Source organism: Mus musculus, chromosome 6 (genome assembly GCF_000001635.26).
Source record: "Mus musculus strain C57BL/6J chromosome 6, GRCm38.p6 C57BL/6J".
Classification (NCBI taxonomy): Eukaryota; Metazoa; Chordata; class Mammalia; order Rodentia; family Muridae; genus Mus; species Mus musculus.
The window spans coordinates 124,424,016-124,430,030 of NC_000072.6; positions in this window are offsets into that span (position 1 = coordinate 124,424,016).

Here is a 6,015-nt window from a genome sequence, read left to right on the forward strand (position 1 = left end):
CCTAGGAAATGCACTCTGACACTACTGGCAAGTGTGTTGGGACCAACATCTGCCAGGCAAACAAGAGAAGGGTTGGGCAAAGAGAAGCTCAACTACAAGGAAATAACAGCAAAGGTTACAGGGAATGACAGCATCTGGATAACCTGTCTTTAGGTCATAGGTCACCAAGCCATGCAGAGTCATAAGCAGAACACTGCACACAGAAATGCTGAAGATTGAGCTAGGCACCATGCCTGCTTGAGGGCTGTGACTATCTCTACAGCATGCAGACAGGAATGAATACGTGCTGACTAAAGGGACTGGCTGTTATCAAGACAGCTGGCTGATTGCTAAACAGCCCTCTCCTCCTCACCATGGTCAAGCAACTGAACTACAGTTCCCAGCTTCCTTTGCAGTTAAAATGTCCATGGTATTAGTATTAGCTAGTGGACTGTAAAAAAAAAAAATGTTAAGTGCTATTCCCAGGCCTTCCTTTTGAAAGCCTCCCAGGTACCAACCTCTGACTCTGGTCCTTCCTAATTTGATGTGACCATCTTGAACCGCTGGGCATGTCACTGTTCACCTGTAGTCCCAGCACCTGGCAGGCAGAAACAGGAAGATTCCTTGGACTTACTGGTCAGCCGGAAGCCAAACTGGTGAGCTCTGAGTTCAGTGTGAGATCCTGTATCAAAAAGCCCCTGGAAGTCTTGTGTTGAGAACAACAGAGGCACCAGATGGAGATAACCTGGGTCTCTAACTCAAAAATGATCACCCCAAACCCAATGGTGTTACCAGAAGCTTGCCACTACCTAATGGAGGAGCCAGGGCATCTCCATTTCCTCACATCCACAATCCCTTCTCTGAAACTCTTGGGGCCAAATATAATGTACTGTTCAGAAATTGGGGGACTGCCATATACCAATACAGTAGATGTAACTTATATCTGTGCATATTAGTTACATACCATCCCCAGAGGGGTTTGGAGCAGCACCCCAAAATCAAACATGCTAATATTCCTTCAGTAACATTACTCTAGAGTCTCACCACTACAAACAGCCTCAACAGCGGGTCAGGGGAGGTATTACCACAGATGAATTTTGAAATCAAAACTAATTGCACATTTAACAAGTGTTGACTTAAAATATACATAGCTTTGGTGTTCAGAGCAGTGTTGGAACATGCTGGTCACTATACCAAGAGCATTCTCAGAGGTTGGTGTGTGTAGTCTCCCCTCCCCCAGCCTGAAACCTGCTTGCTCAGGGGTGGAGCTTCCTGCTCATTCTTTCTGCCACGCCCACTGCTGGACTGTGCCGCTTTGCTGTTGGTGCCATCACGTGCTCACCCTGCTACTGGACTCTGAGATTATTTGGCGGGAATCGGGCCCCCTCCCCCTTCCTTCATAACTAGTGTCGCAACAGTAAAATTTGAGCTTTGATCAGAATGACTGTCTTAGCTGCATTTCTTTATCTCGCCACCTAGATCCTCTTCTCTTCCAGGTTTCCAAAATGCCTTTCCAGGCTAGAACCCATGTTGTGATCTGCTGGCCGGACACAACAGGTGTGGTTGAATGTTCACAGCCCACCAACTTATGAGTGGCTAACTGAACGTTCGCAACCCACTAGATTATAAATGGCTGGCTGAATGTTCACAGCCTGCTAGCTTATGAATGGCAGCAGAAGTAAGGAGAAGTCGCTCAGCTCTGTGCCAGTGTACACTGGCAGTCTCTCCAGCAGTCCACCCTTCTGGTTCCCAGAGTCAGGTTCTACCAGTGCAGTAGCATTTCCTCTTCAGTAGAAACGTTCCCTCCTGAAAGGAGGAAAAAAGCCAGGGCATCTCACCAGCATTTGGAAGCTCAGTTTCGCTATTCACAAGTCTAGTCCACCAAGTCATGTAAGCAGTACAACTGAGGGGAAGCAGAGACTCTCCTGCTGGCTGAAATGCCTCCAACTTTGCAGGGAGTTTCAGGGGCACAGACTTTATGCTGGGGTGGGCTTTTGGTAACAAAGCTGCCTTTGAATCACCCATCGTAATCGGCACTCCTATTGGAGCTCCTAAAAGTAACTCCAGTAAACTCACTGGTTCAAAGGTAGACTCCAGTGGAGTTGTTTCTTCTGTCTGTGGCCAGTGCTCTATCTGGGGTGAGTGGACATTTTTTCACTCCTCCCCAGGAAAAACCCCATGATAGACAGTGACTATAGAATTAAACTCTAACGAAAGGATTATCCCACCAAGAGCTCTGTGTAGCTTTCCAATCTCCTTCCACTTTCTAAATTGCTGTTTCTGGAGAGACTTAAAAGAAATGTCTATTCACTCCAAATAAGGAGAAAGTGAACATGTCAAAGTAAGACTCCCCCGGCCCTGCTTGACGACTAAGTGACTTCCAGGAATATGGGTAACACGGTCAGCTGAACTACTAAGAAGGTCCATCCAGCCAATTTTGTACCTCTTAACACAATTTAGATTGTTAGAGATAGAAATGGTGATGGGGCTCTTTGGGAGTGCCTTCTGATGCTTTCTCCTTTCCAACCAAAACCAGCTAGGTAGGCAGTGCATGCCTGCAGTCCCAGAGATTAGGAGGTAGAAGCAAAAGGCTCAAGAGTTCACAGTTGTCCAAGTGAGTTTAAAAACTACATGAGAACCTAGCTCAAGGGAAAAGCGAACTCCCTCCACATAATAGGCTCTGCATGCCCTTGGCATTTCTCTTGTCTACATTAGAGTCTATTGGCCTGTCAACAGCCACTTTGTCAACTCTCTATTGCCTTAGCAAAGGCCTGAGATAATCTACTGAAGGAGAAAGGCCAGGGGCAAGGAAGCTTAGTCACTTAGTCGGTAAGTGTCACTGGGACAGGAGCTTATGCAGGCCCCAGCTCCATGGGGACAGATGGCCCACACAGCCCAGCCCAGGTCTACCTCGGGCCTGGCACTCTGGCATGTAGTCCTGCTGTGGTCTGAAAGTTGTCACTGCTGTGCCTTCTTTTGCACTTACTTCCCCTCCCCACAGTGGTATGGATGGAGAGAAGATGCTTCACGGTGACCTACCAACAAAGGAAAGGCATCCTCTGACTGGCTATTGTCCCTGTGAACAGCCTCTTCCTCCAGATCCAGTCACATTACAACCCACAGAAAAAGGAGAAAAATACCAACTGCTGAGGGAGGTGGAAGAAGGGGTTGGAAGAACTGGGGTCATGTCTTAAACATGAAAATTAAAATAGGGGCTCCCTTATCCTTATGGACTAGAAGCTACAGCCGGGAGGCACGAGCTTCTCTCTCTCTCTCTCTCTCTCTCTCTCTCTCTCTCTCTCTCTCTCTCTCTCTCTCTCTGACAGAGCCAGCTCTAGTATATCCCAGAGTCTCCATTCCCCCTCCTTCTATCCACCGTCTCTAAATTTAGAACTTCATCTGTCCTTTTCTTGTAGGTTGAGGGTATTTTAAGTACTCTCAGGATGATGTTGCGAGAGAGGAACCAGCACTGAAAAACTCTAGCACTAAAGAGGTAGATAAAACAGCTCCCTCCCCTGATGATGCCAGGGGCTTACCCATCAGTCAAATGCCTACCTCCTTTCCCATGCCTTCTTCCCTCTCAGGAAGCAGCTGGAGAGAGCGCGCTGCTGCTGAGTGGAGTGAATTCAGGAAATTGGTAGCCTCGTTGGGCGCTAGTCCATCCTCACACAGTATACGTTCAGACACCCCCAGGAAACCCCCAAGGGTTTGAAGGATCTCAGGAATTCTCACACAGTCTAGAAGAACCCCACAATGTGACTGGTCTTGGGAGTTTTAGTGAATCCACTTAAGAGAGTTCTTGAAAAGCTGAAATCTGAAAAGAGCCTGACATCTTCCACAGCTCCTCAAAGAATGGAAGCAGACATGTTCTTGACCCTTCCCAAAAAAGCCCCCGAAAGGGGAGGGATGATGGGTGGATAATTCCAAGAGAGCCCAAAAGCTGCACCCTCCACTGAACTTGCAGCCAACCTCCCTGGCAACACTGAGGCAGGGTTCCAGGGTTCTGGTTTGGTAACATGAAGAAAGACACAGTGACACTTGAGCCGGCAGTTGACACGCTTGCCTCTACAGTGTGGCTTCCCAGTAGCTCAGCACTTGCTTCATCATGGATAAAGCTAATTAATTTTCCTGGCCAAGAGTGGACTTAAGAGGGACAGAGCCTCCCACTGCAGGAGGGGAAAATGAGTGAGGCCGAGGGAAATCTGTTTGCTACGTCTAATTAAATTGAGACTAGTTGAGCTTGAAATCCAGCCAATCCTGAAGTCCTAGGGCTTACCCATCAGTCAAATGCCTACCTCCTTTCCCATGCCTTCTTCCCTCTCAGGAAGCAGCTGGAGAGAGCCAGGTTCTGTAAGAGAGGTTAAAGAATGTTCTAGGAGATCTTGAGCAAGAAAAGAAAGACTCATTTGGAGTCTTGCCTGCTGCCCTTTCCCTAGATCATTGAAGTTGGCACCTTGCCTAATTCTATTCTCTCTCTCTCTCTCTCTCTCTCTCTCTCTCGTGTGTGTGTGTGTGTGTGTGTGTGTGTGTGTGTGTGTGTGTGTGTGTGTGTGTGTGCATGCTAAGGCAGAGACAGACAGGATATAGAAACAGAAACAAGGAGACTGAGAGAGGCCAGGTAAAAGGGCAATCAAGAGGTCAGGAGCAGGAATTGAAGACATTTGATGGTGCAGAAATGACAAAGAATGAATGAAGATTCCAAGGGAGTCACAGCATAATAAAAGCAGATAAAAATAATGGCAGGGCGTGGCTTCTGCCCTTATGAATAGGAAGACTCGGTCTCTGAGATCCAGGGTGAGTGAGGACCAGAAGGTTGAAAAGAGGGAGGAGAGGAAGGTTGTTTGCACTGGAAGCCAGGTCCACAAACTTCAAAAACTCCTCTACTCTCTTGGGAGTTAAAGCTTCCCATTGTCCCAAGCCTCTGAGCTCCACCTTGGGATTCTGGGGACTACAGGAACAGGCTGACTCCTATGGTATTGTCACAGATAGGCAACAGCAGGACATCCAAGCCAATGGCTATAGGAAGACATACTGCTGGGCACCTTCTGGGACACCTTCCACCCCTGGCCTCCCAGGCCAATGGGTCACCAAGGCAGCGCTCCTGTATCTCACCAGTAAGTCTTCTTGGAGTCTCAAGATTACCCACAACTTCATGCATCTGAGCCCCTGGGGTGCGCCTGGCCCTACACAAGTTGCAGGGTATACAGAGAATCTATTTGATAGAGATAGGTGTGTTATAGCCTCATGGGACATGCTGTCATGGAGGTGTGACCACGGGGTATGTGAACACCGAAGACTGAAGACCTCTTCTCTGCTATTCGGCAGCTAAGAGGAGGAAAACATGACTGACAGAACAATTCACACAAGGACACAGAAGCAAGAAAAAGCAGTGTGACTCCAGAAAGTGCCGGTGGCTTTTGTTCCCTGCATTCAGGTGTGCAGAGATAGTGATGGCAAAGAAGCCATCAAGGGAAAGGAGCTAAGAGGCTGCCAGAGCATCTGCTATTAACCAAACCAGTGACAGGAAGGAGAATGGCATAGGTGGAATTGTGCATTACAAAGGCCACTAAGACTCAGAGTTAACGATGGACTGAAATGGGCCAAGACAGAGGAGCTGGAGGCAGGTAGGGGGCTCTCAGTGAAGAATGCAAATCCGAGTGGCATCAGCTGCAGCGGCAGCCTGGCACGTCTAAGAAAACTGAAGAAGCAATGACAAGGTGTGGTCACCATTTGAACATGGGCATGGGTGAGAGGAATCTAGACCAACTGCCTGCTTTCTGGTTGAGGACACTGCATAGGAAGCATAAGCAGAGGTAACCATGACAACAGAGTTTGAGCAAAGGCTAAGTCTGAGACATAGGTTGCCCAGGTCTTCATACCAACAGATAGGGGGAAGGACCAGAAAGGAAGTGCCCGGGTGAAAGACATACAGCAGACAGCTGAGAGTTGGAGCTGTGAGCTGGGTCCAGGGCATCCGATGGAAGCTGGAGAGGTGAACGGAGCATCAGCGGACTAGGCAGCCCCAGCTCCACCCCC